Here is a 12,894-nt window from a genome sequence, read left to right on the forward strand (position 1 = left end):
GATTGAGGACAGCGACTATTACAGGCTGCGCGGCTGTTAAAGCTCTTCACGAGAGTAATAGTATCAGAGACAGGTACACTTGGGTAATCTTTGGGGTACACCAGGGTGCAAAGTAGTTTGGGCACATGCTTACCACTTTTCCACTTTCGCGTTACAGAATCCAACCGCGTAATACAATACATGAAGCAAGCAAGGAAGCCAATCTCCCAACCGTCCTTTTTTTCTCCATCTGTACCCTAGGAGGCGGTGGATAATCACTGTATACGATCACTTAGGGAGCAGTGAGGGTAGAAGTTCCCACAATCAGGAACCAACCAGTGTTTCCCTCAATGAAACTATGATGCTGTAGAACACCAAGCCCAAGAACTGTGGCCTTTCTGGGGGCACTTTAGTTACATATTATGTCCATATGGAGGATTTGGCAGCGGTAATTGGAGAACTCAAGAAGGAGATGCAAGTAACTAAAGCTTAAACTACAGTGAGGAGCCAGCAGCTTCATGTGACTGAACCACTGCATTACTAGCTCTTCGGGTAAATGTGGTTCGGGCCAAGATCTCACCTTTGGGATGATGCCTCCCCTTTCAATCAGCGTCCAGGGTTGTGCAGTATCATCGCCGCCTACGGCACCAGTTCCAGTACAGGTCTCCACTCCTCCAATGAAACCCTCAGCATCACCCAGAAGGTTCCATGGCAATCTACAGAAGTACCCAGCATTCATAAAATAACACCAGTTACATTCTTTATGCAAACCCGAGGCTTTCCGGAATTATCGCATTTCCCCCAATGGACTCGCATGTAGCTCCATAATGGGGAATAACGGAAGGGTCAGTGAGAGCATACATGGTCTGCATTAACAGAAATTCTGTCCGGCATTATTACCTAAGATAATACAGCCACACTCTGAATGAGGCTCCTTGTAGCTGCCTTGTCCTCTTTTTCTAGCTAGGAATTTAAGGTCCCCAGTACTGTAAGGTTTCGGTGGTCAAAAAATGAGCAACTGCTTAGACCAGGTTGTCTGCAAAAGATGGGTTCAATGAAGGTGCCTGTATTTGAGAAGGATGTTAGAGAAGATTTGTAGAAAGGAGAGCAGATTAGAAATGGCTTGCAATCCCAAATGTTAGAGGGTCACATTTATGTCGGGAATGATGACCTGACCCACGCCAACCCTCAAGGATCTTTCCCGGTGCCTTCTGACTTGGACGCTGTGCAAGTCTGCAGTCTAAGAAGGAAAAGAAAAGGTGGGTAGGAGCACTGGGACAGGAACCAACCCAAAAAGCTGCACCAAAAAACACACACAAAATTGGTTAAAGACTTATTCAAGGTAGTATGCAAGAGGTGGTGAAATAATGAAAGTGTACAAATAAGTGAAAAGTGGACCCAGAATGAATCCCCTAGGAATGGGAGAAGGAAGGGGAGAAGCAAGGAAACAAGATGGTTCTTTGTATTGGCAGACTCAAGAAGGAAGGCAGCGATACCCGATGGCACAAAGACGAGAAGTTGAATTACACATGGTGTGACAGAAGGAGGATGCTGAGAAAGACTGATTTAATTTGCAAATATTCTAAAATGTTCAAAAGGTTCAATCCAACCCCAAGATAAGGAGAAATTGTCATGTTTCCCAGCGCATGGCCATGCGAGTGGCTCTATGGCTGAGGAGATGTTTATGTACGCAACCCATGGCCTTCTAGAGGCCACAGAAGCAGCAGGTGTGCCTCTGCTTTTCTTCTTCTCTCAGGTGCCAGCGGTTGCTCCTAGCATAGGCAGCAGCCATTTTGGAACTACTCCCTGCCCCCCCTTTGCTTCTATTCCTGCTGGTGGTTGCTCCTGGCATACACAGCCACCACTTCCCTCTACTTTCCCTCCTGCTCCTCCTAAGCTCCATGTGGGCTTTTCCTCTTACTACAACTGCGCTTGGAGGAGCTTATACCTAGTCCATCTATGCCTGCATCAGTGTGCAAATATGTAGGCTAGAGATTCTCTCAGGGGCTTTTTTGTATCGCTTCTTTGAACCTTTCCCTTATCACTTTTTCCCCTGTGCTGAGGTTTTGAAGAGTCCTCCTTTAAAGCTAACAAGACTAGTCAGCCTGGAAAACCTGCTTCACCTTCCCTGCTTATGGCGCTGTCCACTTGAACCATCCACCTTGGTAGGCGTAACTGTACACAGGTTTCTTTAGAGCTGGGATGGAAGGGTGGGGTTGTGTTACTCATCAAGTTCCAATCCTGAGGGCAAATCATTTTCTCGACAGCCCCACTAACTTTCTGTTGTCGCCTCCACTTTCCTGGGTCCTACTTCGAGTTGCTGCCCACTATGTTTCTAGTCTCCAAATGTTCCTGTTGGCAGCTCCAGGCCTTGAGTAGGCTCCACCTCGTGATTCTGTGGTGTGTGGATCCACTTAAAGGCCTGGATTTCCTTTGCATCGACCCTGCGCAACCTCTGGTGAGTCCATTCCTAGCAGAAAAGTCCAGTCACCAAAAACCGGGAATAGTCCAGGACAAGTGATAGATAGGCAGACAATCAATGTGAGGAAAATCTGTAGAGCAATACTGGAAAGGCAGACTGACGTATGTAGCAGGGCAGGTCAAGCTAGTTAACCAGGGAATACTTAAGGTCAAATCCGAGCGGCAGACAGTGGAAAGGCCGGGAAATCAAAACACACAGAATTTGAGGTACAGGGAGAACAAACAATAGGGTACTATCACTACGCATAAGGGAACACACTGCAAATAGTGTTGAGAAACTCGCTGAGAAGCAAGGGTATTCAGTTGATCACTTCCTGATATTTATGCACCCGGTCAGTCACACACGGCATGCATAGGGAATTCCGTGGAGTGGAGCATCTTCCCCAAGAGAGTCAGTGCAGAAGACTGTGGAATCTCTGATGTCTATACACTGAAGGCTTGATCTCCAATGGTGATTTGTGCAGAGGTTGCCAATGGATCAGTTTCTTGACAATTTTAATGTCTTTATAAACAAGGGCAATTCACCCACCTCTTCTGGCAGGCTGTTGGCAAAGTTGATCTTCTAGCTGGTGGGAATGGATTCATGTATAACAGTTGAAGAGTAATCCACAAACTAGATTTCTGTACTTATGCACAAGAACAGAGTAGTATCCACGTTCCAAAACAACAGATGTAGCAAGTTAGAGCCATAGATGGCACACCATTACTGTCCAGGCCAGTCAGATCCAAACTCGATTAGTAAACTTGTCTTGTCAAGATGCACATGCAGAGAAATTGAGTTGAGCTTACAGAAGCTCCTCAATTCAAGATGGTGCTTGAAAGGGTGTGGATCACATTTCCTAATCCTTGCATAATGCAGCAGTACTCTGCTCTTCAATTCAAAGTGCCCCCTAAAACATTGTTGCAGCCCACAGCAGCCACAGCCCCACTATTTGCGCATAGGCACTAGAGCCCCAGACATCCTTGGCAGAACTTTTCATCTCCTTCTAGAATACCAAGAACAAGCTGAGGTGTTCCAAGAACAGAAATCAAACATTTTACTGCTCATTGATCATATGACTGCCAAATAGATATAAACCCAGATGCCCTTTCACCTTGTGGGCCCATATATGCGCTCTCAGAGCATTAAAGTGAAAACCTCAAAGATACCTTGGCCAGAACCTTATCAATGGTTTTATCTGATGTTCTTAATTTCTCCATTGTTGTTTGTCTCCAAGGAGGAAAGAGAGTTGCAGGCGTTCATTGATTACAGTGCACTCAGATGGATACACGTTGGCAACCATTAGCCCTAGTGTTTGCACCCTCTCTGCATGACCAAAGAACGGATTGTAAAATCTACACAAAACTGGATCTCAGAGGTGCTTATGTTCTCGGCCATTTACAAGCAAGTAATGAATGGGAGACGGAGCTGTGAACTAAATGCAGGGCAATTGAATAACAAGTTATGCCATTTCGCCTCTGCATTGCTCTGCCTCCGTGTGCTATGAACAAGGTATTGCAAGATCTCCTGCAGGCGTGTGCTATCATTTGTACTGGGTAGTGATGAAACAGTTACAAAAACACTGGCCATATGTAAAAACTGGGGAAATGTTGCTTTCATATCACCAAAGTTTAACTTTTTGGATTCATCCCGACACCAGCAAGAATCTCCATGTACACCAAGAAGATCAAAGCAGTTATTGGTTTGCCACTTCTGAAGTTGTTAAAGGTAATTTAGCCGGCATTCAAGCAATGCAGGCATTCCCACCATGGAGCATCTCATGGCATCATCATCGGCTATATCACTGGCCTGTTTAACCTTTATGTTCGTCCCCTGGCTGACTTGATACAAAACCATGGCTGTCAATTTTATGCATATGCTGATGAGACCCAACTAATTCTTCGAGTTGACGCCAACCCCAAGGAGGCAGCTATTGGTTTATATTGGTTTATATTGGTTTATATTTATTGGATTATGTCTGCTTGCATGCCTGGATGAGTCAAAATTGGCCCAAGCTCAATGGAAGTAAAACTGAGGTCCTGGTAGTTGCCTCCCTAACCCCTGTCGGCTCAGTCATTCTGGCCTGTTTCGTTGGGCAACTTTCCTTCTCCTGTTGAGTCAGTAAATAGCTTTGCGGTGAAGATTTCTGCCGCTCTCTCCATTGAACTACATAGTACTAGTAGATGAAGTTCTGTTTTTTTTCAAGCTGAGAACCGTAAAAAACGGGTGCCTCTCATTCCTGCCAAGATGTAGAGCCCAATGGTTGCCAGGGCAGTTAAGGGTACTTTGGACAACTGATATGCCATACTGCTGGACCAGCCCAAATACTGTCTCCAAAGGCTGCATGTCATTGAGAATACGGCAGCCCGGGTTAGTGGCGGGACTTCCAAAATGTTCTCATGCCTTCACCCATTTTGAATAAACTTCACAGGCTACCTGCGAAGGGCAGAATGAAGTTCAAGGCTTTATGCCTTATTTATTGTGCGCTCCCTGGTCAAGGGACCTTGTACCTCGCAAAAAAGTGTATTCCCTATGCACCAGGTAGGGTACTGTACTCTGCTGGTCACTGATGTGTATGTGTACCTCGGTTTAAAAACAGGACTGTGGAGGGGTCAGGCGTTTTCAGTTGCTGGGCCACGACTCTGGAATACCCTGCCCCTGTGTGAGGGGTCAGTGAGACAGACAACTGTTTGATGATTTATCAACATATGCCATTATATTATTGAACAAAATGTAATCACAACACCTCACTCTCCCTACTCTGCTCAGGATTTCCTTGCCTAACCAACGCTAAGGCGAAACACTCCAACACAGGAGAACTGGCCCTCACACTAAGCAACAAATACACAAATAAAATATTTGGCAATTCAACATAACATGAACACCATTCACAGTCTTTGAAGAGCCTTTTAATGCCCTGGGTGATTTCCCTTCCGCAGGAGTCAAGGTCAATTCTTTTAGTGTTCAACCAAAGAAGGAAATGTCTCAAATCAGTTCTTGATGTTTCAAAGACAATGTAAAAGAGTGTTAACCAAAGTTCCAATAATAGCCAATCTCTTTCCTTTGGTGAAAAGAAAATTACCCATCCTATCCCTATCTTTTAAGTTGACTCGTATATTCGCCTTACTGTTCTAATGGCAGAGGGACAGAATTCAGTCCTTACATTTCCTTTACAAATGAATTAAACATTTCCTCTAGAAATTTAGTAAGGGCAAAAATGTATTTTGGGTTTTAACCCTAAAATAAACATTGCCACCAAACCTCTCCGTTTAAGAGTGGTCTTTCTGATGTAAAGTCTTCTAGGTAGCGGTTCTTGTGTTTCTCAAAGTGGGGCAATATAAAGTCAAGTGTTGCAGGGTTTCACTACATTGCAGTATAATCCACAATTTTCATCTTTGAAGGTTCTTATTCTTCTGCTCTTTAATATTTCTATTTGTGTGAAATAGATTCATACGGAATCTCATGAATAAACTCTGATGGTGCGGGCTAGGGAATTTCACCAAGTACTTGGGCAGTGTTTTCAGCGATTTCACTTCTTTACCTACGTGCTCATACAGCCTTTGCTTTTGTTTTTGTTCGATGGTCTTTGTCCAGTCTCGATTACACTGTTTTTTCTTCACTTGATCAGGATTTGATCTTAGTGCTAGCGTGGATGATCCAAAATCTTCTAAGGTTTTGTTGCATCGATCGACCCACTCCTTTAGGATCCATTCACCACTATATTTGTGTTCTGTTTGAAGTATTGTTAACTACGTGGGAGTCGGATCCATGAGGAGTTTCCGATACAGAGATAAAGATCTTCATGTCCCTCTTGGATTCATAGATAGCAGTGTTAATTCATGTCTAATAATAACTATGAGCACAGATCTTGGTAGGTGCAAGATTTTTCTCCAACATGTGCTTTCAAGCATTGACCAGAGTTCCCAAGAGCAGCTCAATACACATTCCGCCCCATAGAGTAAAAATGGGAAATACTTTCTGTTTATAGAAAGTTGTAATCGGAACCAACGAACATTTCCTAATTTTATATGGATTGCGATGCCTTGGGCCGTGAGGTTCTTTGTCTTGGACTTTAAGGCGGCAGCCCAGGGAGCATCATTCGCACTCGAGTTAATGCACATGCCCTGTTGTCCCTACACGATTCAACAGTTCTTTCCCCAAACACCACCAAAATGCCTTTTTTTTCTTCCCTTTTAAATTCTGCAGTTAATATCTCAGATTCTGCTACATTGACTTTGAGTATGTCTAATTTCCGTTTCATCCAAGATGACTAAACCATCAGCATAAAGCATCCAACGCAATGGGTTGCTGTTGATTTTTGGTGGAAATTAATCTGAGTTGTCAATCGCCACTCTTAGGTCTAATATAAATAAATTGAACAAGAATGCTAACGGGCATCCCTGTTTTACACCTCTGTGCGTATTGATTGACTTTGACAAAAGCCCAGTTTGATTTAGTCGTATTTTGATTGCAGTTTCGGTGTTCAAAGCTTTGATGGCCAGTCGGAAAATTCCATATCGGTAATTTGGTCGATAGTAGTTCTCTGTCTACACTATCAAAGGCCTAGGTCAGTCAAGTCTATAAATGCTCGAAAGACTTTACTCCCTTCCAGGGTTGGACTGGGACAACAAATAGGCCCGGACAACTCAAAAAAAGTGGCCCACCCCTCGCCTCATGACCCTTGGGCTCTGATGACATCACTAAAAGTGATGTCATTTGACCCCCCCCCCCCCAAAGTGACATCCCAGGAAGCGATGAAACACAACCTTTTGCCCCTTGACAAAACAGGAAGTGGCATCAAATAGCATTGTTCCTAAGTAGATTACAAAAAATATGGTTATGATTTCACTAATGTGATATACATTTCATACAAGAATGAATCACCATATGTATCACTAATATCTGTGTGTCTAGATCCATATTGTCAAATGTCTGTGAATGCAAGCAGACGTCCAAAGGCCAAATGACAATAGGTTATTGTATAGCACTTACGCTTAAGCTCTTTTTTATAGAACAAATATGCATACAATATCACCCAACCTGTGTTGGTACTCATTTATCGACCTAAGAAGGATGAAAGGCTGAGATGGCCTTGCTGGGATTCAAACCTACAGATCACACACACATTGCAGCAGCGAGTGGTCAACCCACTGAGGTATCATATAGGCTATAGTAAAATAAGCAATTATTCTGTAGTGGATACCATTAAACTGGTAACTGAGATTAACAGCAGACCAAGTTCATCTGCAGGTCTGGTGCAAAGTTGGCCGCATGTGAAGCCTGCATGCATCTACTTTCAGACTTCAGAGGTTGGCAAAACAGGGAAAGCAGCACACTCACAGGACATCCCATACTCTGAGAACTTGTTACCTCATACATGCAAACAAACATCCTGAACAGCATGTCAGGGAGATGGGAAAGATAGACACATTACAACAAAGCATTAATTGTGGCACAATGAAGTCAATGGCCACTTGATGTGCTATGGTCAAATATTTCTACACTGTACAGCAGCTTATAGGCACAAGGATTTTGTCAAGTGAACGAGGACACCGAGATGGAATGTCTTGTGATGATCTAAAAGAGACAACGGCAGAAAAAAAACATGCTATTACTGCAACTTGCAAAAGGCAAAATACATAGCGGGTCATCATGACTTTGGCGGTAGCCGTGCCGCCGGAGTCATGAATTTTCCAGAGCCCGGGAACGGGTAATTACAAGGGCATTACAGCCTCGGCAGACCTGGAAATTGTCCATTCCCGGCGCTGGAAAATATTACTCCCCATTCCCATTTGAGTCCCAATGGACTCAATGGGAATGAGGGGGATGGATGCACCGGCACATTCATGAATGGTGCCGGTGCATCCGTCAAGGTCTGCGAGCAGGTGGCATCCTGCTCGCCAGGTCGGACCTTGCAGGCTGAAAGGCACCCACTCGCAGAACTTGTAGTTTGCTTGTCCGGAAACAACAAACCGGCAAGCTTACCAGTACCGTTGTTTCCAGACCGGCAAACTTATAATGAGGCCCATAGTCTGAAATGGATGCTTAGTCTACTCTAAAATTGGTCGTTTATCACTAATATCACTAATACATATTTACCACTAATACAACAGTACAGCCAGTCCAGGGGGACCCCTAACTCCTGGAGTGGCGGCACGGTGACAGCCCGGCCCCTCAACTTTGCACGCTGCAGCAGCATGTGAATAATGCATGCATCATAATTTATGATGCACACATCATGCATGCAAATCAATCATCAAAGCAAGGTAACATATGTTACCTTGCTTTGATGAATTATGCTGTTACGGGTGGTTTTTTTTCTTCCAAATATTTTTTTTAAAAATACGTTTTTTTCAAATGTTTTTTTTTCTTTTCAAATTTTCCCAGGCGTGAGCAGAAACCGGCCCCAACTCCCCAGCAACGATTTAGATTTGTTTTGATTTTTAAAAAATTAAGCAAGAACAGATTGAGATTGCAGCCTACTTCCTTGACGAAGCCTGTCTGGCGACAATCACAGTTTCGTGACTCTTGTACCCAATCTCTCAATAACATCAATACCAGTGAGGCAAAAACCTTTCCCAGTATGTTGAGAAGGGCTATGGGACGATAGTTCTTCGGACTTGTCCTTCCTCTCTTCTTGAATATCGGTACGACAATCACTGTTTTCCACGATCGTGGAACTTCTATTTTTTTTAAATATCTGGTTAAATAAGATCATGCAGAAATCAGCCCACTCTTCCAGGGCAGCTTTCACCATACAATTGCTTAGGCTATCAGGCCCGGGGCTCTCGTGCTACTGGCCGTTTTGATCAACTTGAGGATCTCGTCTCTATCAAAGTGGATTGTCCAATTATCCTTGAGGGGCAGTTCTGGGTCCGGAGTCTTTCCCTTTGTTTCATATAATTTATCGTAATATCGCACCAACTCCACTTCTGATACTATATTACTTTGTAGGGCTTGTTGAGAATTATTCCTGTGGTTCAGTATCTGCCAGAAAACTCTTGCGTTTTTAGTTGATAGTGTTTGCATCATAGTTTCTGCGTCATGTTGCAGTATGATGTTCATGTGAGAAATGAGCCAGTTTTTATAACGTTGTCGGATTTATTTTCGCTTTGCAGCGCTTTCCAGCATCTGTAGACTGGCGGTGTGCCTGGTAGCTTTTCGCAACGCTCTCTTCTGTGATGATATCTCTGTGTCGTAAAAGTGTTTTGATTTAAAAGCAGGTCTATGATTTCCTTGCCGTACTTGCGTATATTCAGAGAGAGTTAACTCCTACCAGTTGGATGTCAATTGCCAGTTGTTATTCTTTTGTCAACATACAAACATTGTCAGTTGGTTTTGAGGACTCTAACAGCTGACATCTCAGTTGTAATAGACCATGATCACTATTATTCATGGGGGATACCATGAGCGATATGACTCTTTGATGAAACAAAGAAGTAGTCCAGCGTATATGTTTGTGGCCCTCTCCGCCATGTTGCTTTCCCTGGGATATCACCCGTGGTCTACACATTCAGCATGCATATTTTTTGCTCCTCCATTTCCCAAAGCCACACATTTGATCTGTTGACTTTTCCTAGCGATGTACCATTGGATGCTCTACCCTCTCCGGGACATGAGCGTAGGCAATTAATGTTCTAGTCCCCACATAAGATGATAATTGGATCTACCACTGCAATGTTAAAATCGGAAATCAGAGATGTTATATGATCCACAAATTTGATCGAGCCAGTGGCTTTATGTTACCAGTAAAGATTCATTATCATTGGGCTGTTTCTCTTGGTTTTTTAGCAAGTTTCAAGATAAGTACTTGAATATATGGATTTGGATTTTGTACTTCTTTCACTTGTAGAAGTGTTTCTTATGAACGTCAACAGGCCTGCCAATGGACGTCCTTTTTGGTCTTTTATCACAGGATTTCAATAAATACTGAAGCCATCTGCAATAGGAGGTTTAGTTATCCACATCTCCTGCAGGCACAAAATATCAAAACGTTTCAAATTGCACTCGTCCTTTGCAAATAGATGGGCAAAACCCCTGGTGTTCCTGGATCCAATTGAGGTTATCATCTCTTATTCGAGGTCTTGGCATTCTTTCATTTTCAGTGACCAGGGCCTCAGCCAGCCAACTCCAGGAGTCTTGCTTTGGATCCTTCGCCTCCTCTTGTGTGTCTTCATTAATCGTCATAGGGGTGTTTTTGAGACAGTTGAAGGTTATCTTTAATGGCTTGATATTTTCGTATCTAACTGAGCATGGATTTATGAGACCTAATAAGAGATGCATAATGAGTCATTTAGTTTTTTTTAGTAGGTTGTACGAGTCCAATCAGAGAATCTTGGCAATTAATTTCTGCTCTCGATATGGAATTTGATTCTTTCACTGGTAATGACATCCGTCTCTCCCCATTGTTCTTTTTTTCCTTCTTGTAATTTTCAAAATCGGCTTTGCATTCAGTGATTTCAAAGCCCAAAGGTAGTAAGAAAGGAGAAGCGTTGAGGAGTAGATCTCGAACCATTCTGGATTGGATGTGCAATTGCACACTATCACATTGTTGTTCGTCGATAAATTCTACCACTGCAATATCATCTGATTCAATTGCTCAAAGAGTCGGACATGCTGGAGAAAACGTAGGCCATTGAAACGATTCAGTATTAATCTGTCATTCATTGATAATAATCGTTCCAATAACAATTGATTGCATGCACTTGTTCTATTTTCCAGTCTTTGCGTATTACTCTTGTCTTCTTTGGTGTGTCGGGGTACTTCCAATACCTTGTTCGATTTGGCAGTGGTATGTTGTAGTGACGAGTTTCTTTGAAGTAATTCTCTAGACACTCTTCAGCAACATGACTTTGTGACAAGACTTCATGAAATTTTGTGTCTTTTTTGTGTCTTGTTTCTGATAAGGTCATAAAAGGATTGCAGGGCATCTGTGAGGATTTGTTTTCCATCACCACCCTTCAAAACAGCAATTCTGAATCACATTGTTGCTCAAGACTAATTGGCGACTTCAGTTGCACCACTTGTTGGTGATTCTGATCTTCATAATTCTCCTCATCCAAATCCTCGCCATGTGTTGTCATATTCAACATATTTATCATGTCCAGTTCAGAGGTAGTGGGTTTGAATGGAGTTTGTCTGGATTCGGTTGAGCTGGTAGGTTCTTGGTCGTCCTCTTTATGTTTTGCTATTACAACCCTTTTCTCTGAATGTTTCCCTACAGGTTCTGGAGAGTAAGATTTTAAGTTGTGAAGACATTTTCGTGATCTGTTAGATTTTGGCTCCTTGCCTTGTGTCACATTTTTTGATTTTCTTGTAGGAGCGTTTTCTGCTTTGGTTTCTGACCATGGTGGAAAATCAAGAAATTATTTTCGTCTTTCTTTGCAGCAATTATTACCGGTGATCTTAAATCAATAGGGGTTCCTGTCTTACCAACCGCTTGTGACGATGTTAAAGGGATGCTGTTTGTTTCACTTTCCTCCACAGAGAGCAAGTTATCTCTGACTCCAAGCAATTGGCATGCCTGATCGTGTACTTGCTGCACAGGGACCTCAATGGAGTGATGAAGTACTGTAAGTTTTGAAGCATTTATCTTGTGTGGTTCTATCACAAGTTTTTTTAAGGCCGAAATTTCAGTCTGAGTACTTACTTCTATTCCCCTTTGACTCGGGTTATTAGTGTTTCAATTTGTTGCTACACTCGTGCTCGGTGTTTCACACAGTTCTAATGTGATGGGTCTATTAATTTTTATTAGCATCACAGCCTCTTACGCTTCTTCAGCAAAGAAAAATGTTCTCTCAATTTGTCTTTAGTTGTTCGAACAAGGTCCTTTGTGCCAAGTTTGCTCTCTCAGTTTCTTGATTCATTTTTTCCTGTACCATAGATATAAATGATTTGATGTGAAGAAGCTTGAGTGCATCATGGCCGTTAGGGTAGTTTGATCTTTGTAGTTGTTGTTTATGTGTTCATACATCTTCAAAAAAGGATCCAAAGATATTGTTACATCTGCCAATATGCTCGAGTACCATTCCTGAGGGGTTGGTTTACATATATTGGTTATAAATGCTCGAAAGACTTTACTCCCTTCCAGGGTTGGACTGGGACAACAAATAGGCCCGGACAACTCAAAAAAAGTGGCCCACCCCTCGCAGCCAGTCCAGGGGGACCCCTAACCCCTGGAGTGGCGGCACGGTGACAGCCCGGCCCCTCAACTTTGCACGCTGCAGCAGCATGTGAATAATGCATGCATCATAATTTATGATGCACACATCATGCATGCAAATCAATCATCAAAGCAAGGTAACATATGTTACCTTGCTTTGATGAATTATGCTGTTACGGGTGGGTTTTTTTCTTCCAAATATTTTTTTTTAAAATACGTTTTTTTCAAATGTTTTTTTTTCTTTTCAAACTTTCCCAGGCGTGAGCAGAAACCGGCCCAGCTCCCCAGCAAC

Source organism: Ambystoma mexicanum, chromosome 3p (genome assembly GCF_040938575.1).
Source record: "Ambystoma mexicanum isolate Mex_15411 chromosome 3p, UKY_AmexF1_1, whole genome shotgun sequence".
NCBI lineage: Eukaryota > Metazoa > Chordata > Amphibia > Caudata > Ambystomatidae > Ambystoma > Ambystoma mexicanum.